We start from the raw sequence: 27,591 nt of genomic DNA, 5'->3' as shown, positions 1-27,591 counted from the left end.
ATGGCACTCTACTCTACCCCACTTCACTCTACCCAACTTCACTCTATCCCACTCTACTCTACACCACTCTACTCTACCACACTCTACTCTACCCCAATTCACTCCACTCCACTTCACTTGCCGCACTTCACTCTATGCCACTCTAAGCAACTCTACTCTGCAATACTCAAATCTACTACACTCTTTGCTACTGAACTCTACTCTGCATCAACACTATTCTATGACACTGCACTTTATGCCACTCTCTGCCACACCATAGTATGCCTCTCCAAGCCACTCTACTTCACTCCACTCTACACTATTCTGTGCCATGACGCTTCACTCTATATCACTCCACAAAAAGTACTAAGGTAATATTGAGATGTTAAAAGAATGTATATATGAAAGAATTAATACTAAAGTAAACAACACTTTATGATTAGAAATTATTTTTCCAAACCAAAAAAATAGAAGAAATTCAATCAAAAAAACAAAGGTTGAAGATAAGTTATAGTTAGGAAAACCTAATTCATTATTTTAATACAAAGCAATCTTAAACTATGCAAAACATAGTCATTGAAAAGTTATACTTATAACTTAAGAAGTTGGCAGCAAAGAGGGTACTGACCCCCTACGACTACACTGCTTCCAGAAGACTCCATGTTCCACCTTCCTTAGCTCTTGGAGGTGCTGCATCATATTTGTTGATGAAAGGGGAAGATCCTCCCGTAACGCAATTAAAGTGCTGTCAGCAGTCTTGCTGTGCGGGACCTATGTACCATGCCCATTCAAAGCCCAGGCCAAGGGCGGGCCCATCTTGTACTCATCATTGCATTTCTAAGACACTGACTAGGTGGAGAAGGACCAACAAATTCAGTAAACTATTGTTACATTTACCGTATGGGGATAGACAAAAACCATGGAGCCCTTCAGGGGCCCTGTCTCCAATAACACATCTGATAAAAAGCACACGGCAGAAACTGCACTCTGGTAGATATAAATAATTTAATGGAGGAGGTGGAGGTCCTGGTTACTAAAAGGAAAGCACAAGTTGAGAATAAGGGTGAAAGCAAGAAAATAACCAATTTCTTAAAAAATAGAGAAACAATTAAACAATCTCCACCAAACAGGATAGTACGGGACGTCATCACACCTACAAGCGCAGCAAGTCCCAACCTAGTGCAGTCATCCACCAGAAACACACTAATTACACAATAAGATTTGACAGCAAAACAATCTTCCTCCACATTGGACTTGAATATTCTAATTGCTGTGCTCCGTTGGCAGATTTAATCACTGAACAATCAGCCCGAGTAGCCCTTGAAAGATCTCAACAAAGTACTTGCTAAGAAAGCTCAATCGTGCTCATAGATAGATTGATAAAGGAAATTGCAGAACTCAAAATCACTCTGCAGTTAACCAACCAAAAAGTGCAAGAACTCTATGTTCACCTAATGAGATTGTGAGATGAACAACAGTGCTGTCAAACCTGCCGGCCCTGTCCTTCCAAGCAGGTATCCAAGGTGTCCAGCCAAATTCTATTATACCCAAACCATGACACGTTGCAAAAGTATCTGATCATGGCCCAATCCCAATGTAGCTAAGTCATGGAGAAGGATGAGGAACCACCCCAGGACCCACGGGCGCAAACATTCTCTCAGACTATTGAAAGGTTATGTCCCTGTTTGCCACCCAACTGAGAACCATCCAAGCTTTTAGCTGTAGCAACCAGCTCGCGGGAAAGTTATGATCAGCAGCATCACAGAAGATGGGCCAAAGCCCCAATGCTTGCAAAATGGATTGCACAAGCTTCACAATGGTACAACAACGTGCCTCATCTCTTCATGTCCAAAATACCAAGGCTCAAACATAACCAAATAGACTCTACAGAATCACTGGTGAACAAAGAAAACCATTGGATAAGATGATAAAGACTATGCCTATCAACTGCATGTTATTTTTTCACAGCGTTTATTTACTCAGAGTGAGACATTGGGAACAATCAAGCTTTGGCTAAGGGACACATCATGGTGACGATTGATCTTATTCCCCTCTGGGCTTTAAAATATCTGTTTAGAAGCAGCATGAGTTGCAATTTCAATAGTGGCCATAGCACTTTTTATTCATTGCAAACTGTGTATACACCAGACACAAGTGCTTAGGGAGGTGCACATGCACCTGGCCCCGAGAAGGTAACTAGCCATGAGCGAAAAGAACTACCACACCTGAATGAGGCTGACTTACGAAATGGGGCCTTACTTCTAGCCTTTAAGTCCAACCATGTGTCTATACTCACCCACTAATGACTTGACATTAGTTCCATCCAAAGTAACCAAAATCCTTCATAGATGCATGGACAATGAGAGCCCTTTTGAGGATCCACACTCATTGCAGTGGCCCTTCAAAATTCCTGGTATGCCTTCAGACCACATTCCTGCAGACATCCAGCCACGAAAATCTGCCATGACATTCCCTAACAACAACTCCACAAACACCAATGCCCTTTTGGAAAATAGTAACTCACTTTCCATAGTTTTGTCAGGGAACTTAGCGGGCTGAAGTGGGAAACTTATAGATCCTGAATGGGGAACTTTTATTAGCCATTTTGATGTGATAATATTGCAAGAGACATGGGCCTTGGAGAAAATCTTTAGGCAAGGATTTTCGAACTACAGTGTAGAGGCAGTACCCTCCAAAGTGGGGAGCCCATCTAGTGAGCTGTTGTGCTGGATCAAAAACAGGCTAGGCTTCTATATAAGATGGTTAGAGATGGACTCAAAGGACATCTTAGAATTGACCATTAGTGGACAAAACAGCCAAAGTATGAAATGTAATAATATTTATAAACGCTCCACAAACAGGAACTCTGATTTGTCCACAATAAAAGTTGCTTTCCCAGCACCTTGCTGAATGTTCAGATATATCTTCTATTGTTCTAGCAAGTGACTTTAACACAGCATCTGAGCCCTTTAAAGGGCTAACACCATCACAGAAAGAGAGGACAACACTAGGGGCATACAGAAAATAGAGGCGAAACCCCTTAAAAAGTAGTCATCCACTGCATTGCAGCTATTCTCTCTGACTATGACCTTCGGCCTGGGTGCGTGTAATAGCAGACTTAGGTCAGACTTCCATCTTGCGCCTATGTTTAAATGAGAGAATAGTCAGAGTTGCATAGATTACACCATTTTATGTATAAGTATATGGCACCTAGCACTAGACTTTGAAATAGTGACACGAACAGATAGTGATCACAATGCGCTCAAATTAACAATGAAGGACCACTTTCATATGACCAACATAAAACCGTCCCACAATCTGATGTTACTATCTCTCTCCAACAATAGATGGAAAGTCAAATGGTTCAAGCTATGTCTCAACTCTCACACACTTTTACAAATGTATACTACATTCAATATGATACTGGGTCCGCCTCAAACCTTACCATTCAACGAGTGAGAACTAGGCGACATACACAAGGACCTGTTCAAGGTCCTATATAACCTCTGTACCAAGAACTGAAGACAAGGAGGAGAAAAATCAACCATACCCATACCTGGTACTCTGAAGTGTGTTGCAAAGCCAAAACACACTATATCCAGTATATTGAAGTGTAACAAACAGATCAGGCAGGCATTTCTGCATTCTTCCACGCTGGCCATGCACAGTGGAGGCCTAGTCCATTTCCGTGCCAAGATGGCAGAGCACCTAAGCTGCCAGTCCTGATCTTCTGCAACTCCATGTAAAGCAGCCCAAGACTACCATCCCCCACTCTCTATAATTTCTTCTAGCCTCTCTGCCTTCACTAAAGAAGGGGGAGGACTGAACATAGTGCAAAGCTGTCTGAGGCTGCCACATCAACTATATGCACAACCCACCCTCTTCCATCATCTCTGCCCTCAATAAGGATGAAAAAAAGTCTCTTTTCATCAGAGCATCTCAGCCACCAGCCTTTACCATTCAATCAGCCCTCACTAGTGAGGAAGAGATATGAACTCCATGCACTCGTATCAAGTGGCTCCATGTCATGTCTGACACCCTTAGTTAATTTAGACTTTTCCGTGCGCAACACTTTGCATTATGGGGTCTCTGAATTAACGTCTGTAATTGATTTCTATGTGTATCTGTTTTGTCAGCACACGATTTAAGAGAACAACATCATTTTCAGCCTTTTTATGGCTAATTTATAAAATAGAATTATGTTGTCTATGGATACCCATATGTATTTTGTCTGTTTGCCTATATGTGTGATAGCTTGTATACTTCAAAGTGTTGCATATTGATACATCTGAATATTTTCCTGTAGTTGAGTTGTCCTTGTGTGCATTTACTTTTGTGTACGTGCATCTGTACCTATAGTGTAGTGTTAAATGCATGTGGTTTTAGTAAAACAGAGGTATTGGCTACCAACAATTCAAACAGCAAAACAGTGAAAAAAAAAGTTTTGACAGCATGTTAGAAAAATAGAACTTAATTTAACAAATAAAACAAAATCTAAACAACAAAAATCCAATGAGTAGAACTTGAATTATGAATGTTTAAAGATTAAACTGTAAAATAGTGTTGAAAAGAAAGTAGAGCCAACCAGGGATATCTGGTCAAATTGGACCAGAACAAAATCAAAGTTCAGGCCGACTGAGATGGACTGCAGGCCACCTACAGGGACCCTGTTAGATGCATTGAACAAAAGTACCTTTATCCTGGTTGCAATAATGTTGAAGATGTAGGGTGCAGCAGAAGAAATGCATTGGAGGCAATCCCTGCAGCATAGAAGATGTGTTGATTTTCCCCAAGTACTAGGAGAGATGCATTTATTTATTCACTCAGTGGCAGTGATGCATCAGTTCCAAAATAAGGCAGGTCAGGAGGCAATGCACCGGGTCTGTTCCTGCAACAGCGGTGATGCTTCGAAGTTGAGCTTCATAGCAGAGGCGATACGTTGGTTCTGATCCACGCAACAGGAGCAATGCACTGGTTCTGATCCCTAAACAAGAGCGATGCACTGTTTCTGATCCAAGTAGCTTCAGCAATGCTTCGGGTTGACACCTGATGCATTGGTTCTGCTGGAGCAAGCACCTTAGGCCCATTTCCAATGGTCCAGGACTGAAGTGGCACCCTTTGGCAGGGTATGTTCACAGCTGACAGAGTCCAGGTGCATAGGTAGGTGGGTTGGAAGTCTTGTATGTACCTGAGACTTCAAATCAGGAGACCAGTCAGCTGGACCTTGGAGTCACTCAAGATTCAAATGATGCAGGTCCAGTCTTCCTCACCCAGGCACGGGAACAACAGGCAACACGGCAGTACAGCAATGGAAGACTAGAGCAAAGGAGCAGCCCAGCACACCAGCAGTCCAGTAGAGTGGCAGTCCTTCAGCATAACATCAGTTCTTCTTCCTGGCAGAGTAGTCACAGGTCCAGAGTGTACTGAGTTGGTGGTGTCAGAGGTCCAGTACTTATACCAAGTTTGGCCTTTCTGAAGTGGGGGAAGCTTCAAAGACAAGCCTTTGAAGTGCATAGAGATCCCGCCCATACTGCTCTGGCTCCAGACTCACTACAGGGGCTTATGCAGCCCTTTCTGTGAGGACAGGATCAGCCTATTCAGGTGTAAGTGAGGCAGTGACAAGCTACTCCCTGCCATCCTGACAGGATGGCCCATCAATGACTATGAAGTCACACCTAAACTCCCATTGTGTGGGGTTGTCTAGGGGGAATATATAAATCCCAACTGTCACCGATTCCAGACAAGTGTTCAGACACAGGCGGCAGGCATCAAATGTAAGTAAATGGCAAATTTCTAAAAGTGTCAAAAGTGCTCAAAGGGTCGTTTTCAGAATTACAATTTAAAATGTGATATCACCATAAAAATTGTGATTTCAAAGACACCAAACTAGAAAAGCCTATGTCTTCCAGAGTGTGAATTGGGCTTATAAAATATAATAAAGTAATCCCAATGTCATTTTATGGGAGAGATCGGCCTTGCTGTAGTAAAAACTGACTTCAGGAGGTTTTCATGACCAGGACATGTAAAACATAAAGGTACATTGCCTGTCTTTCCAATAAATTGCACCCTGGCGTCTGAGTTGTCTAGGGCCTACTCAAGGTACAACTTATATGTATAAAAATAGAATGTTTAGTCCTGGCAAAAAGGTTCTTTTGCCAGGTCGACATGGCAGTGTAAACTACATATACAAGCTCTGCAATGGCAGGGCTGAGACATGGTTAGAGGACTACTTATGTGTGTGGGACAATCAGTGTTGAAGGCCCACTAGTAGCATTTAATTTACATGCCATGGGCATATGTAGTGTACTGTACTAGGGTCTTATAAGTAAATTCAATATGCCAATTGTGGATAAGCCAATATTACCATGTTTAGAGGAAAGATCACAAGCCCTTTAGCACTGGGTAGCAGTAGAAAAGTTTTAAAGCTAGCAAAAACGAGGTCAGGAGAGTGGAGGAGATTGGCAAATAGTTGGGGCAGACAATTCTAAGGATGTCAGGTCTAACACTACCCCAGTGCTTCTGTGGGGTTCTGACCTGGTGCTGGTTTTTGGATTCTTCTATTGTTATTTTAATATATTTATTTAAATAAAATTACTTATTGTTTTGAGTTAAATCAAACTATTTAATAAATGAGCAGCACAAGAAATGTAAAATCATTAGAAGAAATAAAACCACATTAAGGATCTTCATTTCAATAGTACATATGATATATTGAAGAAATGAAGAAGGGTTCAAGCTATTTAATTGTAAATTAAAAAGGTGAGGACAAACGTCAGGAATAGTGTTTATTGCTATAACCAATGCAGCAGAGCAGTATGCTATTTTCAAATGTTTTAGACCTTATTTTGTAATCAGACGTAGACTAGGGCTACTTCTTCATGTTTGTCTGAAAAAGTAAATGCATGTTTTTTTATTAAGATTCTCACCGTATTTCAAATACTGTGTACAGGTAAATGCAGACGACAGCCTTTTGACAATACCAGTTTTACAAGTTGCATATTCTCTGTTTGTAAAATTGTACATTTTGCATTATTTCTCATAGTGTCAATTGGTAGATTTCATAGTGACTGGCATTTTTGTTTGGCTTGTATCAGTTTTTCTGTGTATTTTAGAGATTTCTATTTCCATTTGTGCTGTAGTATGAAATACCCTGCCCTTTTTGATCACTGTATTGACGACGCACCCGTCAGATTAGAAATTCATTAATGTCATCAAACCTCTTGTATACGTATTACAGCATTTAAATCATAGAGGAAATGGTGGCAAAGCATTAACAAATCACAGGCAAAGGAACCGTCTGTCTTGGAAAGATAAAAGAAAGGCAGTGGATTTCTCTCTCAGGCACTCACACATTTCAAATCTGTATGCTCTTAGCATTAATCAGAGGGAAGCTTTCATCTTGGCAGGGAACAATTTTGTTCTCACTCAAGCACAATGTTGACAAAATAATAAGATGGCCTGCTCATGACTGTGTGACTCTTTCATCAGATAATACAGATACATAATTCTCAGTTACTGTAGAATAGGAACATGTTCACCACTGTGAGTACACCTCAATGATAATAGCACGCTCGTATACTGAATGACAGGTTAGATACAAACATACTGTTTATTTGAATGTCATATTGTGCATTAGGCAAGAAATACGAATTGATGGTGATATTACCCATGAACATTTTTGGATGCCTTTTTCATTTGTTCATTTGAAAAATATGCTTCGCATTTTTAAGAAAACCTTTAATGTATTAGCCGGCATTTAATTAAGAAAATTAATTATATTCAGATTGCAATTTAAACGCCTTAATTTGTTTATGACAATCACATTTGACGAAATTAATTTCTGGATAATAAACTCGATCGACAACAAATGCAGTCATTAATACAGATTATTAAAACAAACAAACACTTCAATGGGGCATGCCAATAATTGTAATAAAAAATGTGTATAATGAAAAAATGCGTTATTCAGTAAGTTAACAACGGAATGATCAAAATGCAGCATTTTTTATTTCGATGTGTGCATTTGTATCCTAAGGGCATTTATGCAACAACCGCACAAAGAAACCCTCTTTTTTCGGTTTGGTAGGATGAGGCCCTTTTTTCAGTTGCTATGCTGCCTCGTCATTGTCCTGATAGCTGCTGCTATCACAATGCATTCGCTGTTGAGTCACTTTAATTAGATAACCAATCGGTAGCAAGAGTAAGCAGTTAAGGGTCACTCCCAGGGAAAGTTGCTGACAGGTAATTCAGTCAGGATGCCCATTTAAAGCTTAATCTTGAATATATGTCAGAACCACGAATGCTGGAACCACACATGCCTAAACAACACGGTCGGAACAACGACTGCGTTGTTACCACAAATGCCTTTACCAAAAATGCCTTAACATCGATTGTTCATTGTAAAGGCATTCCTGGTAAAGGCATGGATGGAGTGGCATGTATGTTCCAGCATGAGACACCCTGACACTCCACCCCACTGCCCATCCCTAAAACAATCGTACCCCAACCACCCACCCCTAACAACAATTCTACCCCTACCCCACTACCCCAACCCCATCCCTAAAATGTAAACTACTCCTGCCCCTAGAACTACCACAACCCACATCCCCCTAAAACCTAAACTTCCCACCCCTAGAACTACCCCTAAAACAAAAAATATGCAGACCCTCCACCCCGCCCCTAAAACTACCATGACCCCCACCCCCTTAAGCCTAAACTACCCCTACCCCCCACGCTTGCCCCTAAAAACTAAAAATATCCGACCCCCACCCTGCCCCTAAAACTACCCCAACCCCTGCACCCTCACTAAAACTACTGCGACCCCCAAAACCTAAACTACCCCCACCCCTGCCCCTTAAAACTAAAAATACCCTGACCCCCCACCACGCCCCTAAAACTACCAACACCCCCACCCCCTAAAACCTAAATTACCGACCCTCCACCCTGCCCCTAAAAACTAAAGACACCCGACCCCCCACCCTGCCCTAAAAATACCACAATCCCTCCCACCCGCTAAAAACTAAACTACCCCGACCCCCCACCCAGGCCCAAAAACTACAGCGACCCTACACCCCCCAAAACTCAAACTACCGCAACCCCCACCCTATAAAACTAAAAATACCCAACCCCGCCCCTAAAACTACAGCGACCCTCGTAAAACCTAAAGTACCCTGATCCCCCAGCCCACCCCTAAAAACTAAAAATACCCCTATCACACCCCTAAAACTACAGTGACCCCCCCTAAAACCTAAACTACCCCTACTCACCACCCCACCCCTAAAACTACTGCAACCCCCACCCCTCCTAAAACTAAACTACCCAGACCCCCACCCCACCCCTAAAACAGCACCAGCCCCACTTACCTGACCATGTCCTCCCTCAGAAGCCGACTCCCTTCTTCTGTGCCTTAAACACGTATCAGCTCATGCATGGTTAAGACACAGAAGAATGAAGTTGTGGTTAACCAAAGCATTGTTCTGCTTTCGTTGTTCACGACTTTGTTGTTCCGGAGTCGTGGTTCGGAGTGTTTCCCCTTCATAAACTGCACTAGCACAACTAAAAAACAAAGGTCCTAGGACCTGCAGTGGGCTCCGTGAAATTCCAAGCATAAGTATCGCTGGAAAACATGAATCCTTTTAGCTGGCGTTGTCCTATGGTGATAAGTGATAACTCATCCCGCTCAAATGACTTCGGTAAATATGAGTCTAAGGGCTTTTATTATAGAGAACAGAGAATTCTTGCAAATACCACTCAATGGTGACATATTGTGAGAGAGAACTTGACAATGTCTGAAGTTTAGAATGACACTTTGCCCAGATTGTTCTGCATTTCAGAAGGTTTTAACCTAAGTGCCAGAGAATTAGTATAACCCTTCTATAGTGCTTCACATCACACTCATGCCATTTCTAAAAAATGCAAATAACCACTGGCCAGTTTATGGTACTGAACAATTAAAACAAAATCATTTAAAACCCCAATATGAAAAGAATAGTTCATTCAAGTAAAAGAGAATGACTTGCTGGTATTGAAGAGCTAGTTCTCAATGACAAAAGATCAATTCAAGGTCATGCTGTTCTCAAGTCAGTGTTCAAGACAAGAAGTTTCAAAACAATAAATGCTCCAGAAGAAGATCAACTTTCACAGTTTTTTATCTTAAAAACAGCCAGGCCAGTTCAGGATTTTTAGGTAGTGTTGCACAAATTGCACCGGAAACCACCAATGGGCCCACAAGCTAGCCAAGTGAAACTTACATTGATCCCTCTGAAACTGGAAGGTCAACAAGTCAAATGTTTCTTTTAGAGGATTCTAATATTAAAGTGTTATCCTACCAGTAGGAGTGTACTCATGTATTACCTATCTTCCAGTTGTAATGTGAACAGCTGTAGCTTGAGTTTCCTCTCCTCCTTCCTGCCTTCTCACTCCATTTGTGGCATGCCACTGGAGGACACACTGCTCACAGACCCATCTTGGGTATCCTGTTTTCTCTTTGCCCAGCAGTTGAGATTTCCCTGCAGGCCAGGGGATTTAAATTCAAATCCTCCTCATAATCATCACCATCATCCTCTCTTGAGCCAGACTGCCACTTCTGCACCCCCTCAAAGGCTCTGAGTGCTATCTGGGGATCCAGTTTGGTAGCCCTTTTGTCTGATTTCATCCCCGGTCTTTCACAGAGGTTCAGCAGCACAGCCCTGCAGAGGGTGTATAGGTTTTACAGCTCCATCTCAATGGTGAGAAAAACAAAGGTAGTGTTACCTACATTAAATGGGGAAAACAGCCAAAGGAAAACTAAGAAAGAATTTTAAAAGTGGTCATCCTGATGTCAAATTAATTATATGGGATTTTGTGTAACAAAAATCACTGTTTGACACTGCATTCACACAAGTCCTGATGCACACTGCTGAACATCAATATGAGAAACTGGGATGTTGGTTTACTGGGGTCTGAGCCCAGGTCAAACAACAGCCACAATCCCTTGCGGGAGAACCACAAATAGTCACAGAATTGACTTTTGCCTAGCCCTGGGTAGCTTGGCACAAAAAGCAGTCAGGCTTCACTTAGAGGCAATATGTAAATTATGTATGCAGTACACAAACAGTAATAAAGTGAAAACACAACACAAGAAAAACCCTACACCAATCAAGAAAAATAAAGACAGTTGTGATAAATGATTTAATACCAAACTTATCAAAATTGAATCAGTAGGACCAGAGTTAGGGATTGTTAAAGTTGTTAGTGAAAACTAGAGCCTAAAAGATCAAAGCACCAATCCAGGGTTAAGCACAGGTTATTTTAGTGACTATTTTGTTGTTCACCCTGCAAGGTATTGAGGCTGTTGCCAGACCAGGGCTCATACCCCAGTCAAACAGCAACCCAATTTTTACAGCCTTCATTAAAGCTTGCACTGTCACTGCAGTGGGTGGCATTATGGGGGTCATTCCAACCCTGGCGGTCGGTGTTAAAGCGGTGGCTAAAAAATGGAATTCCGACCCTGGCGGAAACCGCCAACAGAGACCGCCACTTCAACACTCCGACCGCCACGGCGGGACAAACAAACAACGCGGTGGTCACCGCCAACAGACAGGCGGGAGACAATGTACCGCCCACCCTATCACAACCCACCAATCCGCCACCTTTTCCGGGGCGGTAGCCCTGCCGATAAAAACACGACGGAAACAGCCATTTCGAGCGGAAAACGCTCACCTCCATACACCCCACAAGGAATCTGGACAGCATGGAACCCGAACTCCACATCCTCCCAGCTATTGTCTTCCTGCTCCTCTACCAGGAGCACGAACGCCGGCGCAGAAGACAACGGTGAGTACTGCACCTACGACACAGGGGAGGGGGGAGGGAAAAAATTACGGGGACACACATACGCAACACACCCACACCCACCCTCACCCACTACAACACACACATCAATGCATAGCAACAACTCAGAGTTACACCCCCCAAGCCCCCCGGAAGAATGCGAAGACAAAAGGAAATGATCATAAACATTTGAATATATTGTATTCATGGCTTATAAATATATCACACATCAAAAATTATTATATACATAAATATTAAAAGTCCGATAATTTTTGAAGGCATTGTCCGTGGACCACTGGGCCCAAATCACATGGGCAAAGCCCACACAGGATACCTGACACCAACGGAGAGAACAGTGCAGGTGCATCAGATAGCAAAACTACAGGCACCTCAGCCAGATGAGTCCACGACGCCAGATCCACAAGGGGCCTCCATGGCCACTTGTCCATCCTGGGGAGTGCAAAGCCACAGTCTCTCAAGTCTCTACAGTGGGTGGTTTGCCCACTGTGCCATCCTGGGGAGTGCAAAGCCACAGTCTCTCAAGTCTCTACAGTGGGTGGGTTGCCCACTGTGCCATCCTGGGGAGTGCAAAGCCACAGTCTCTCAAGTCTCTACAGTGGGTGGGTTGCCCACTGTGCCATCCTGGGGAGTGCAAAGCCACAGTCTCTCAAGTCTCTACAGTGGGTGGGTTGCCCACAGTGCCATCCTGGGGAGTGCATAGCCACAGTCTCACAAGTGGATGACAGTCTCCACTGGTTCTGGAGGGGGCTTCGTTCCCAGAGTGCTTCGTGCAGCCCTGCCCGACACAGATGAGGGCCTGCCCCTTCTGCCAATGGGCCAGCGGTGCTTGAGACGGCGGTGCCCAGTTCAGCGGTGCTTGAGATGAAGGGCCTAGTTCAGCGGTACTTGAGACGGCGGTGCCCAGTTCAGCGGTGCTTGAGACGGCGGGCCCAGTTCAGCGGTGCTTGAGATGAAGGGTTCAGTTCAGCGGTGCTTGAGACGGCGGTGCCCTGTTCAGCGGTGCTTGAGACGGCGGTGCCCAGTTCAGCGGTGCTTGAGATGAAGGGCCCAGTTCAGCGCTGCTTGAGATGAAGGGCCCAGTTCAGTGGTGCTTGAGACGGCGGTGCCCTGTTCAGCGGTGCTTGAGACGGCGGTGCCCAGTTCAGCGGTGCTTGAGATGAAGGGCCCAGTTCAGCGGTGCTTGAGATGAAGGGCCCAGTTCAGCAGTGCTTGAGATGAAGGGCCCAGTTCAGCGGTGCAAGAGATGAAGGGCCCGGTTCAGCGGTGCTTGAGATGAAGGGCCCAGTTCAGCGGTGCTTGAGATGAAAGGCCTAGTTCAGCGGTGCTTGAGACGGCGGTGCCCAGTTCAGCGGTGCCTGAGACGGCGGTGCCTAGTTCAGCGGTGCTTGAGATGAAGGGCCCAGTTCAGCGGTGCTTGAGACGGCGGTGCCCAGTTCAGTGGTGCTTGAGATGAAGGGCCCAGTTCAGCGGTGCTTGAGACGGCGGTGCCCTGTTCAGCGGTGCTTGAGACGGTGGTGCCCAGTTCAGCGGTGCTTGAGATGAAGGGCCCAGTTCAGCGGTGCTTGAGATGAAGGGCCCAGTTCAGCGGTGCTTGAGACGGCGGTGCCCAGTTCAGCGGTGCTTGAGATGAAGGGCCCAGTTCAGCGGTGCTTGAGACGGCGGTGCCCTGTTCAGCGGTGCTTGAGACAGCGGTGCCCAGTTCAGCGGTGCTTGAGATGAAGGGCCCAGTTCAGCGGTGCTTGAGATGAAGGGCCCAGTTCAGCAGTGCTTGAGATGAAGGGCCCAGTTCAGCGGTGTTTGAGACGGCGGTGCCCAGTTCAGCGGTGCTTGAGACGGCGGTGCCCTGTACAGCGGTGCTTGAGATGAGTGTCCAGGTCAGCGGATCCGGCCATGGCATGGATGTCACTCGCCACCTGACATGTGGCTGGCGGGGCCTTCCTGCCCATCTGTCTGGTGGCTTGTGGGGCCCTCCTGGGCTGCAGTACCGGGCCTGTGGGTGTCCTCCTGCCCACCTGGGACGTGGCTTGCGGGGTCCTCCTAGGCTGCAGTACCGGGCCTGTGGGTGTCCTCCTGCACACCTGGGATGGGGCTGGTGGGGCCCTCCTGGCCAGCTGGCCTGCTGCCGGACTTGTCAGGTGTGCTGCCCTTCCCACCCTTCCCTGGTCACCTGTGGCCCTTTCCCACCTTTGGCGGTGTGCCAGGTGGCACCACACTTCCTGCCGGAGCCATGGTAGGGATTTTGGTCCCTGGTGTCTTTGGCCTCTCGCGCCGGGCACTGGCAATCTTCGGATGCTTTTCCAGGGGTGGGCTGGCCGTGCCTTGGCTCCTAGCTTAACTGGCTGCCCTTGAGGGTGGGGAACTCCACAGTCCATGGCAAACAGTCTTTATAGGTCCCGGTTTTGTGGTGGCTGAGGTGCTGATTGGAGTCTTATGAGATGGACGGAGCGGGGGAGTTGTTGGAAAGAGGTCAAGTTTGGAAAGGAAAATCAATTTTGAAAGAGAGGGACAGGTAGGTGTAGTGGGTATGGGAGTGGAGGAAGAGGATGTGGTTGTAGGAGTCTTAAGTCTGGTGTCTTTGGGTGCAGGTGCTTGGGCGGGAGGCTGTCGTGAGGTGGATGGCTGTTGGGTGGGTGGCTGCCTGCATTTGTGTAGTTTGGAAGAGGGGGTGACAGACACACTGGGAGAGGACACAGGGGACCTGTAAATGGTAGTGGGGGTGGTGACTGCACGTGTGCGGAGTGTTCTGGTGGGTGTGCTGGTGATGGACGTAGTGGCTGAAGATGTTGTGCTTGCAAGTGTGAGTGGAAACGTCACAGGGAGGGAGGAGGGAGACGAGGAGGAGGGAGACACAGTGGAGGCAGTGGGTGTTGGTATGTCTGCATGTGGATGTTGCTTGTGTGAATGCTTGTGTGATGTGTGGTGCTTATGTCTGGATGAGCTTCCCTTGGGTGTTGAGGTGTGTGCAGGCTGGTCTGATGGTGTGTCTGGGATAGGCAGAGGTACAGGGGATTGGGTCTGGGTGGAGAAAGTTGGAGGGGGGAGACTAGAGACAGGGACAATGGCTGCCGTCAGAGCTGAGGCCAGAGCATTGAACGATCGCTGATGGGCAGCCTGACCAGAATGAATGCCCTCCAGGTATGCATTACTCTGGTGCACCTCCCTTTCTACACCCTGGATGGCATTCAAAAGGGTAGACTGCCCAACAATGATGGTCCTCAGGAGGTCATTGACCTCCTCACTGAGGGCAGCAGGGGTGACAGGGGCAGGGCCTGAGGTGCCTGGGGCGAAGGAGATGCCCGCCTTCCTGGGTGAGCGGGCACGGGGCAAACGCTGAGGGGCTGCTGGGAGGGCGGTGCTGGTGCGCTGGGTGGCGGCTGTACCTGTTGTTGCGGGGGGCACGGATGTTGCTGCCACCACAAGGGAGCTCCCTTCAGAGGACGAGTCGCTGTCACTGACATCAGCACGAGTCCCCGCTGTGGAGCTCCCCTCGCCCTCCGTCCCACTGGTGTATTCGGACTCCGTTGCATGGCCCTCCAGGGCCATGTGGGATGCAGCTCCCTCGTGCTCCGATGCCACTTCTCCTCCGCCTGATGATGCTAATGCACACATGAACAGGAAGACCACAAAAAAGGGTGGGGGGAGAAATAAAGACATGTTGAGTGCATGCATTGGCGACACCGTTGGCGGAGAGGACAGACACAGAAGCCCCCTGCACTACGCCGCACACTTGGGGTCCACTACGCAATCCGTGGGACATGGCCTACAAGCCTATGGACGACAACTGCACACATAGATGACACAGGGCCATGGATACCTGTACTTGGCACCCTACAGAGGTGGGGAGCGGGGGCACAGGGCCATGCCTTACGGAGGGGCCTAGCCTACAGAAATCGCCCTGGCCTAGGGATACCCACAGCCCTCCTCCCCCACCCAGACGCCTCCACTGCGTGCAAAGTCCGCAGAATGTGTTTGTACTCACCCCCTTGTGTCTGCTGTGTTGTCCTCACGCGCCTAGCCAAATCGGGGTAGGCCACAGCCAGGATCCGGGACATCAGGGGGGTCAAAGTACGACTGGCACCCCTCCCACGTTGGGAGGCCATCCCCAGCTGAGCCTCCGCCGTCTTCCTGCTCCAGCGTCGGATGTCCTCCCACCTCTTCCGGCAGTGGGTGCCCCGTCTGTTGTGGACCCCCAGGGTCCGGACGTCCTTGGCGATGGCACGCCAAATAGCGACTTTCTGGTGGGCGCTGACCTATGTGACATGTACAGGGAGAGAAAAATTGTCATCACCTTCTGCATGCTCGATGTGAGTGGTCCCCCATCCCCACCCTTGCCATGTGGCACATGCTCTCATCTGTCGTTTGATGCATGCATCAATCGCTCCCCTCCCCACCATCTTTCATCCACCCCACTCAACACAGGCATTGCCCACTAAGCATGGTCCCTGTTTACTTACCTGTTGGTCTGGAGGACCGTAGAGTAGCGCATACTGGGGGAGGACCCCATCCACAAGTTTCTCCAACTCCTCCGCAGTGAAGGCAGGGGCCCTTTCCCCACTCGCATGAGCCATTGTCTCTTCCAGACCGAGGTCACAGCAGCACTTGCAGTGTAGGTCCTCTCCTGTGGAAAATCAGGTATCGAGTGATTAAACAGATAGAAAATGGCGGTCACGCCCGCGGCGGCGCGTACCGCGGCGGTGCGTACCACGACCGCCGGCGCACATCGTCATTGGCTCCTGAAACCCATAGGGTTCAATGTTAACCAATGTGGCTTTGCACCGCGGTCTTCGACCGCCTACCGCCACGGTGTGCCACGCCAGCGCATTGACCTCACATCCCACTGTCGCACTTCACAGGTCAGGCAGCCGCCATTTCAAGGGCCCACATGGTTTAATTTCTACTGCGTCACACATACCTAGGCCTTGCATCAACACTCATACAAACCTTTCAATGCATTGGGAATCGTGTTATGTGCAAGCTGTGGTTACGTACCTGTGGGTTGATTGACTCTGTGCTCGCTGTTGCCCTTCATAGGCACCGTCCGCTGGGACATGCGAGGAGATGGAGGAATCTTCCCGTGTACAGACCGCTGGTGAACCTGTCTACAATGGAGGAACGACATGTCATACTGACATACAGGCTTGACCGAGCCACTATACAGGAACTGTGTGCCCAGCTGGAGCCAGACCTGATGTCACCCATCCGCCAACCCACAGGGATCCCCCCTCTAGTGCAGGTGCTGTCAGTACTTCATTTCTTAGCAAGTGGGTCTTTTCAAACAACAGTGGCCATATCATCAGGGATGTCCCAGCCCATGTTTTCCAAGGTGTTGTCCAGAGTGTTGTCTGCCCTGCTCAAACACATGCGGAGCTACATCATTTTCCCTGAGGTGGGGGATTTGGTTACAGTGAAGGGTGATTTCTATCCCCTTGGACATATTCCCAACATCATTGGTGCCATTGATGGGACACATGTTGCTTTGGTCCCCCCCAGCAGGAGTGAACAGGTGTACAGGAACCAGAAGAGTTATCATTCAATGAATGTACAGATGGTGTGTTTGGCTGACCAGTACATCTCCCATGTTAATGCCAAGTTCCCTGGGTCAGTGCATGAGCCTAGATCCTGCGGAATAGCAGCATCCCGTATGTGATGGGTCAACTCCAGAGGCACGGGTGTGGCTATTAGGGGACTCTGGTTACCCCAACCTGTCATGGCTACTGACCCCAGTGAGGAATCCCAGAACAAGGGCAGAGGAACGGTACAATGAGGCCCATAGGCGGACTAGGAGGGTGATCGAGCGAACCTTTGTCCTCCTGAAGGCCAGGTTCAGGTGCCTGCATATGACAGGTGGATCCCTAATGTACTCACCAAAGAAGGTGTGCCAGATCATCGTAGCCTGCTGTATGCTTCACAACCTGGCTTTGGGACGCCAGGTGCCTTTTCTGCAGGAGGATGGTCCTGATGGTGGTGTTGTAGCAGCTGTGGAGCCTGTGGAGAGTGAAGAGGAGGAAGCCGAAGAGGACGGCATAGAGAACAGGAACACAGTAATACAGCAGTATTTTCAATGACACACAGGTAAGAGTACACACCGGCATATTACATTTACTTAAAGACTCCTACCTCTCTACTGTCTGACTTTTTCCCCCAATGTATGGTAACTGTGTTGTGACTTTCCCTTTCGTTTTCAGAGATGTGGGCCCCACGGACTACAGCTGTGTGACAGCGGTTTGTTGGCATCACAATGTGAATGAACATTTTGGCACGGTCATGTCTAATACATTTGTTCAAAATCACAGCCAGACTCCAGATTGTTTTGTGCAATAAGTGTGTTTATTCAAGTGCTCTAAATTGGATGGGTGGTTGCAAATCGGTGAGGGGTGATGGTGGAGGATTGTCCATGGCAGAGTCCAGACTATCAGTATCACAGGTGCATTGTCCAAATGCCTGTGGAAAGTGGAGCAGGGGCAGTTTAAGGTTGGACAGGGTGACAATGTGGGACAGTGGGATGACAATCAGGGCGGTATCCTTTGCTGGCGGGGGTCTTGACATCTTACTCTGTCTTCTTCCTGGATCTCAGGGCCTGCTTGCGGGGTGGTTCTCCTTCTGCAGGGGGTGAGGTTCTGGTGGCCTGTTGGTCTTGTGTCGGGGCCTCCTGTCCACTCGGGCCGGCGGAGGTGGTAGGCAGTTCTTGGTCCATGCTAGTGTCAGGGGCCCTTTGAGGTGCCACAGTGTCCCGCAATGTGGTGACTACCTGATTCAGGGCCACTACGATGGTACCCATGGCGGAACTGATGTTTCTTGGTTCCTCCCTGAACCCCATATACTGTTGCTCCTGCAGAAGCTGGATCTCCTGAAACCTGGCCAGGACCATCGCCATCATCTCCTGGGAGTGGTGGAATGCTCCCATGATGGAGGAGAGGGCCTCGTGGAGAGTGGTTTCCCTGGGCCTGTCCCCCTCCGTCGCACAGCAGCCCTCCCAGTTCCCCTGTTTCCCTGGGCCTCTGTCCCCTGGACCGTGTACCCACTACCACTGCCCCCAGGTCCCTGTTGTTGTTGGGGTGTTGGGTTAGCCTGGGTTCCCTGTAGTGGTGGACACACCGCTGATTGACGTGTCCTGGGGACAGAGGTATGGGCCCGCTGGGTGGGTGCTGTGCTGGTGTTCCCAGAGGGGGCAAGGTCTGCTGTGGCCTGTGGCTGTCTGAGGGGAACCAACTGTCCCGAGGTCCCCGATGGACAGGGCTGGTCATCTAGATTCAGGGAGACAGAGCTGCTGTCCTCACTGTGGGCCTCTTCTGGGGGTGGAGTGGACATTTGTGGATCCTCCTGCGCGGTGACCTGGCGTTCGGGTCTTGCAGGGGTATAAAAGTATGGTTATTGCTTCTGTGTGTGCCATAGCGTGCAATGGGTGGGTGCCCGTGTGCCCCAGTGCTGGCATTCCTTTGTGGGGGCTGTTGTGACGGTGGTTTGGGGGGGGGTTGTATGTGTATGTGCAGAGGGCATGCTTTGGTGATGGATGTCCATGCTTTGTGGATGCATGCAGGGCTAGGTGTTGGGATGGGTGGGTTGTGATGGTGAGACATTTGCAAGGAGTAGGTGTGATGGGGTGGGGGTGAGGGTGGGGGTATGAGTTGGCATGCAGGTGGGGTGGGGGGATGAAGTAGTGAAGATGAGACTTACCAGAGTCCATTCCTCCAGCTACTCCTGCGAGGCCCTCAGGATGCAGGATGTTCAAGACCTGCTACTCCCATGTTGTAAATTCTGGGGGAGGAGGTGGGGGTCCGCCGCCAGTCCGCTGCAACGTGATGTTGTGCCTGGATACCATGGAACGCACCTTCCCCGTAGGTCGTTCCACCTCTTCCTGATGTCGTCCCGATTTCTTGGGTGCTGTCCCACAGCGTTGACCCTGTCCACTATTCTGCTCCATAGCTCCATCTTCCTGGCAATGGTGGTGTGCTGCACCTGTGTCCCGAACAGCTGTGGCTCTACTCGTACAATTTCCTCCACCATGACCCTGAGTTCATCATCAGAGAACCTGGGGTGTCTTTGCGGTGCCAGGGGATGGTGTGGGTGATGTGTAGGGTGGATTGTGTGGTGCTAAGTGTGGTGATGTGTATTGTTGTGTTGTGTGAAGTGCGTGCAAATATTGCTGGGTGACAGTGAATTGGGCGTCTGGGTGCTCGGATGTCTTTTCTCGGTGCGTGTACACGAATCTCTAGGAGTGGAGGTTTGTGGGTGATGTGGGTGTGTGTTTTATATAGTATTGTGTGTGTGGGAGTGGTGTGTGTATGTGTATCAGGTGTGTGTATTTTGAATTGTCCAATGTGGTAGTGTTTTGGACAAGTGTGTGTATTTTGAGCGCAGCGGTGTGTACCGCCAATGGATTACCACGGTTGAAAGACCGCCGCGTGGATTCGTGTGTCGTGATAGTGTGGGCGTATTTCTGTTGGCGTGACGGTGGAGGTTTGGTCATCGGCAGTTTCTCACTGGCCTTTGGTGTGGCGGACTTTTGTGGATGTCTGTATTTTGGCGGTTTGCCTGTTGTGGGTCAGAATGACCGTGGCGGTTTATCGCGGCCGCGGCAGTGTTATGGCGGTCCTCTGCATGGCGGTAAGCGCCTTTTACTGCCGAGGTTGGAATGACCCCCTATGTGTGCTGCAGCCCACCTACGACATTTAACTTATAAGCCCTGTGTACCCTTCGTACCAAATACTAGGGGCACATAGGTTAGTTAAATATACCAATTGGGATATGCCAAATTACACCATGTTGATAAGGAGAGCACGGGGACTTTATCACTAGTTAGTACAGTTAAAGTGTACAGAGTTCTACAGACAGCAAAAATATATACGATCTAGCAAAATGCAAAAAATCTGTGATGACCCTGCAGAAACAGCAAATTTCCTATACTTAGCATTGTGGGCCCTATTCACAAATATATTGCTAATATATACCTTTACTAGTATGCCCACGTGTAAATTTACACTTTTTCACTATTTACCATTTCAAAGTATATATTTACACATGGGTGTAAACATTCATGTCCCTCCCCTTGAAACCAGGGGGTAGAGACATCCAAGACTGAATTTATGAGTATGAGGCTACTATTAGTACATTTTCATCCTCAGGCAGAAATCTCCGCTACTGGGAGAGAGATACAACTACGGTAAAGTAGAGAGAAAACTTTATTCTTTTAAAACAAATCTTAAAATTATATTCAAATATTTCCATTAATCTACAACTAGTGAAGTAAAATATTATGGCGCATTAACAAATCACTTAAAAAATACATTCATTTAATGTATAAATATTCTTTATAATCAGAACTAAAACAGTCCAACCATGGTTAGCTTTGTATTATTTAAGCAATGTTTAGTACATTCAAGGAACCATTATGTGTTTAATAAAATATATTAAACATTTTCATTAAAAGTTTCAAAGTTTTCTTCAAAAACAAAATGATAATCATATTGCTATTTAACACACTAAAATTAGAAATTGAACTATGATGTGCATTTTTAGCATTACAAAATAACACACACAAGCACTATATATTACCTGAAAAAACAGTGGTTGAACGGAGGCTATAGTTAGTAAAAATATATGGAAGGTTTGGTGTGATATGTCAAACGGGAGCCTAGAAGAAGCAGGGGTCCCAAAATGCATTTTACCAGTCATTTTCTCACCAGGAACTGTAGGGTTCAAAAAGACTTTATTTAAATAACTATATAAATGAAAAAACCTGCTCCTGTGCCCTCTGTTCTGTAGGTTTTGCACACAGAGCTCATGTTGTTTTTATCCATGGCTCCTCACAGCTTCCTGCAAGCTATTTTTTCCTTTCTAGAGCACTTCACCTTCTTGAACCTCATGTACATTGTTTCCCCTGGTTGTACATTTTTAAGAATATCATGTGTTTTCCTATTGCATGTAACCAGTTAGGCATATTGTTTAACCTGCATTGGTTATTGGTGCCAACTGGCGTGACCTAATGTCTAATGCTCTTTGGTTTTGGCTTTTTGGTTAATTGATTCCAACTGTTACTTGCACCTGTCTTCAGCAAAGATCACATCTGTTAGGTTAACCCATGCTTTCTTTCAGGTTTCCTTTGGAACTTTCCGGCCTTCCATGTGAGCCAAATGCCTTTCTGGAACAGTCTTCCCATCAGGTATATAAACCCCATCTGATCTGGAGTGGGCACTTGGCCTCATCCCAGTTCGGCACAAGCATCTCCCCTGCACTCACCTGCAGAATTGCCCAGAACCTCCACCACTTTAGTTTACTAAGCCTTCCTGTTCGTCCCGTCATCCAGGTTCCATCGACGTCTCCTGTACCCTTGCATCTTGAGCTATGATTCTACCTCATCTTTGGTTGCTTGCTACTCAGCCTTCAACTTTCCTTTGGATTCCTGCTGGAATATCATATTCTAGGTTCCGTACCTGATCCCCAGGTTAGTACGCACTAATCCTTAGTTAAGAATTGCTTGAGACTGAGGGCCTGATTTAGAGTTTAGCAAACATGATGGATATACTGCCCGTAGTACTATAATTCAACTATAGCCTAAGGAGATCGTAACACAACATATGGATATTCATCAATTTGTAACAGAGTAACCCACCCACCAAACTATAAATCAGGCCCTGAGTTCTTTCAAGGAGAACAAACACTCTCTTGAAAAATCGGATATTACTGGGTTTCTATGTTTTACAATGTCCTAGTGCTCCAGGCTTTTTTATCTCATGGGCGCGCTGAACTTATTTGATTCAGAACTGAAGGTCATCATGTTTAGATTCCTTGACAAGTTGTGCAATATGAACATGGAAAGATTTTGAGCACACAGATCATACTTTTGAGTGTTGAATTGAACATTGTTATGTTTAACATTCTGCAGAGAGGCAGAAAACTCTGGTATTCCCTGTGCATTGTACCTGCTCCCAAAAATTCTGTGTGAAAATGCCTGTATGTGATATTGTTGTAAATAACTTTAAAAAATATATATTTGCTGAGGACTGTTAATAGACAACATTTCTTGTTGTTTCTAGTGCCCCACACCAAAATTATAAGGGCCAGGGAGTACAGTCCCTCCTGTGCAGTGTTGCACTGCAGCTGAGAAGACTCAGTGACATGAGGCTATATTTTTCTTGTTTTATCCCACCCCCCCTTCCCCTTGGAGGCAGTTAGTGAATTAAGGTTCTTATTATTTGATTTAATTCTCTGTATTGGGTGGGATTAGAGGTTCAGCATCATCTTTTCGGTCAGAAACAGTTAAGTGAAAGACAGGCCAAGCATTGTACTTTCCACCTATTAGACAATATGGACGATCAATTATATGTTTAAGACTCAACTCAGTCCTTGTCAGAAGACACTTCTACTGCATTAGAAGCAGCACTGGCACTGTCTGATGTATAAAGTGAAGTTCAGTCTTTGAGACAGGAGAGTCTGTTGCTTAAGGATGAGAAAGCCCAATATTGCACCGCCTTTCACCCTGGTTATCTGATGTAGCAGCAGGGGCAATTCCCAAAGGTACCCATCCCAATCTTCAACCCATACATTTTGGTATTATGGGAAAGCCTACCAATACTTCATACCAGAACTTTAAATCCGGTACATTTCACTGTAACCACTCCAGTCCTTGTCCCCCTTGCTCTGCTGGAAAGGTTTTTTGGAAGAGTAGTGGCAGTTACAATCTCCTGTGAAACCAGGAGTGTTTTCTTCAGACACAACTTAGTGCCTTTGTCATATCCTATTTTGGGTGCCCATCTGCTAACTGGGCTATTCTACTCATTGAAAAAAATGACCCGCTCTTATTTGATTGTGGAAAGTTTAGAGAGACAATGGCATCGCCTCTCTGCTAAACACACTTTGTTCAGGCTAGTGATAATGAGTTATTAAACTTACAACAGGGCAATAAGGATCTTTTAATGTATATTACCAGCTTTTGCAGACAGAAACCCTGAGGGGGGGGGGGCAGAACAGAAAAAATAACCTCCCTCTTTTATAGAGATTCGAGAGAAGACTTAAAAGACTTTTTGGCATGAATTGTTGATCCCTCATCAGATTGCTTCAACTTAATTGATTTTGTTTTCTCGTTAGGTCATAGATGAATGGAATGCAAGGGAGAAAGCCCTCAGGGAAAACCTAAATTGTTAATAGTACATCCTGAGAAATCAGAGATTGAATCTAAGAGTCAAGATAGAGGGCCTGCACAGTCCCCTGACTGCTGATGAAAAAGGTCAAAGAAAAAAGTTAAACTTATGTTTATATTGCAGTAAGGCAGGGCAATTTTTGTGAGTGTACTGTCAAACCATGTCAGGCTTGTACCAATCTGCAGGAGTGAAATGAAAACAATGTAGGTCGCAACCACCAAACAGACTCCAAAAGAAGTCATGCCTAACCCACCGGGATGAACTTGCCCAGGATAAGAAAAGACTTCCACCATGTGATATCAGGTGTCTTTTCAGTTTTCCACAAACACAAGAACAACCTTTAGTACCTTAGATACTCAGTGTAATTTCTTCTTAATTTTATGAAACCCACATTGATTTACCTAATGTCCCTTCTCCCTTTCTTTTACATTCTGGTTCTTGCAGGTTGAATTGACTATTCAACACTTCTAATAACAATTCAAGATAATTAATTCTTCAGGACATTGTCTCAAGTATTGGCAAACAAATAACAGTTCGCTATAGCACCTACCCAAGTGTATATGCTTTACACACCTAGGTAACGAACATATGTCTTTTAAAATGGCTCAGGGTCCAAAAATGTTTCCTAGGCGTAATAGTCTTTCATCTCCTCAAATCATAAATACACAGTGTGTCATAAATAAGTTTTTAGTCTGATACCGCTGACCACCTTAATGAGAGTCCTTCGTATATTATAGACTATGGCCCGTATTTATACTTTTTGACGCTAAACTGCGCTAACGCAGTTTAGCGTCAAAAAGTTTAGCGCTGGCTAACGCCATTCTGAAGCGCCATGCGGGCGCCGTATTTATTGAATGGCGTTAGCCGGCGCTAGCAGACCGGCGCTGCCTGGTGTGCGTGGAAAAAAACCAGGTACACCAGGCAGCGCCGGCGTTGGGAAAAATGGCGTTAGGGCGTCTTAAAATGGGGCAAGTCAGGTTGAGGCAAAAAAAATCGCCTCCACCCGATTTGCGCCATTTTTAACGACGCCCAGACGCCATTTACATGACTCCTGTCTTAGTAAAGACAGGAGTCATGCCCCCTTGCCCAATGGCCATGCCCAGGGGACTTATGTCCCCTGGGCATGGTCATTGGGCATTGTGGCATGTAGGGGGGCACAAATCAGGCCCCCCTATGCCCAAAAAAAAAATATAAAAAAAAAAATTATACTTACCTGAACTTACCTGAATATCCCTGGGATGGGTCCCTCCATCCTTGGGTGTCCTCCTGGGGTGGGCAAGGGTGACAGGGGGGTCCCTGGAGGCATGGGAGGGCAGATGTGGGCTCATTTTGAGCCCACAGGTCCCTTAACGCCTGCCCTGACCCAGGCGTTAAAAAGAGGCGCAAATGCGGGGTTTTTTGCCCCACCCACTCCCGGGCGTGATTTTTGCCCGGGAGTATAAATACGACGCATTTGCGTCGCAGTCATTTTTTTAGACGGGAACGCCTACCTTGCATCTCATTAACGCAAGGAAGGCGTTCACGCAAAAAAATGACGCTCATTCCTCATACTTTGGCGCTAGACGCGTCTAACGCCAAAGTATAAATATGGCGTTAGTTTTGCGCCGAATTTGCGTCGAAAAAAACGACGCTAATTCGGCGCAAACGGAGTATAAATATGCCCCCAAATATATATATACAAGTCCTGCTGACAAATAATACACTGTTTTTCCTTTCCTTAGGTGTAAACAACAACAGAAAAATTATGGTTGACTTCACCAGTCTTTTACAACAGGACTCCTTCAGATAAGTATTTCTTCTTTGTTTTAGTATAAACCATAAATGTTACCAATCTGTAAAGGTTGCCAATTGAATAATGTCTTTTGCTTTGGTTTTTCCTGGGTTTTGGCAGCAGAAAGTGGCACAGAAGAAAGGAACCTGACAACTCCACAGAGAACAAGAAACCGCCATGTAAGGATGCCAAGCACTCGGAAGGATGAGCTGGAAGGGGGACAATGCCTCCACACAGGTGAATATGAGAAGGGAAGCTGATGACGAGCATTCATCATGGGGCAGTTTGTAGCCTTAAAGACTACTAACTCCACCTTAAAGACTACTAACTCCACCGTAAAGGGGCCACCATGTTGGGTGCCTGGTGCCCAACATACCACAAGGGATTCGAAAGAACGTTGCTGTGATGTCTGATTTGATGCATTAAAATTAGCCCAGCTGACACTGTGGTCAACCAGCTGGGTGTGGTCCTAGAACAGACCCCCATTACTTGGCAAATGCTTCACATAAAGTTACATAACATTTCACAATCCTAGTCACCCTAATACTTTCACCCCAACAGCAAAAGGTATTACCTATACTCTTAGATTCTGGGACAACTGAAAGCTTCCTAGACATATCCTTGAATAGATTGTTACATATACCACATGTTAAGAAATGCAAACCTAAACCAGTTAGAGCTATGGATGGTTCTGAGCTCTCTTCTGGGATGACCACATATGAAACAGCCCCTATTACCCTCATCTGTGAGGTGAGAATGGACATAATGAAACCTTGACCATTGATATGATTGATGCACCCACCTTTGGTGCAATATTAGGGGTTCCTTGGCTTCAACTTTATCCTGACTCCATCTTGTAGCCTATGTGCTGTGGGTTCTACTTGTCGGGTTCATGTGACTCTCCCCTTGTGGTGAATCCTTGTCCTGAGCACTCCAAGTCATCCTTCTCTTGTGGGTCCTTCCTGTCTCGAGCACTTCATGATTCCCCTCCCAGGAAGAATGAATCATTGACCCTCCTGTTGCTGAGCATGTTTAGTCTGTTTTGCACTTGCAGATTACCACGTGTTCTATAGGATAAGTCACTATGCCATTGTGACCCTTTGAACTGTGCCATCATACACTTGGGGTTCCTTTACATTTTTTAATTGTTTCCAAATACCATTTGTACTTGTCACCTGCAAGGCCTCAGGTCCATTGTATGTTACACCCGATTTTCCCAAGGTTCATCGGAATTTTCCACACTTTCATGTGGGAAATGTGCCTTCTGGAATACTCTTTTTTTTCCCAGCATAAATACCCCCATCTGAGCCTGCTTGGCTTTGTTCCAGTCCTGCACAAGTGCCATCCGTGCACTCATCTCTTGAGTCGCCTGGAACTTCCAGCGCTCCTGTCTTTCTAGCCTACTTAGCCTTCCAGATGATCTGATGAGCCTGGCTTCGGTGAAGAGTCTAGTATCTTTCTTCACTATCTACAATTCTGCCTCCTCTTGAGCTTCTTTCATCGATCCTCCTGTCATCTTCAGATTCCAGTTAAAGTACTGGACATGGCTAAGTATTTTCCCCTGAGGTTAGTGCACACTAGTCCATAACTTAGCAAATAATTCAAAGACTGATTCCTATGAAGGTGTGAGCATATTTTCGACATTGTTTGAGTATTAACCCCTATAAGGCCCACCACTCTGGACTCCTGCATTGCAGCACTTTGAACTTTACTGCACCCAAATTGAAAGTTTGCTACTATTTTCTTGACAAGTTTTATCTAGCATTTTGGGAGAAACCTTTAGAGATTGAAGTTGTATTTGAGTTTGATTCTGAACCTTGTATGTTCTGGAGTGCCAGAAGATCTCCACTTTATTCTTGAAATGATTTTTGC

Source organism: Pleurodeles waltl, chromosome 4_2 (assembly GCF_031143425.1).
Source record: "Pleurodeles waltl isolate 20211129_DDA chromosome 4_2, aPleWal1.hap1.20221129, whole genome shotgun sequence".
Lineage (NCBI taxonomy): Eukaryota > Metazoa > Chordata > Amphibia > Caudata > Salamandridae > Pleurodeles > Pleurodeles waltl.
This window is presented reverse-complemented; position numbering follows the sequence as displayed.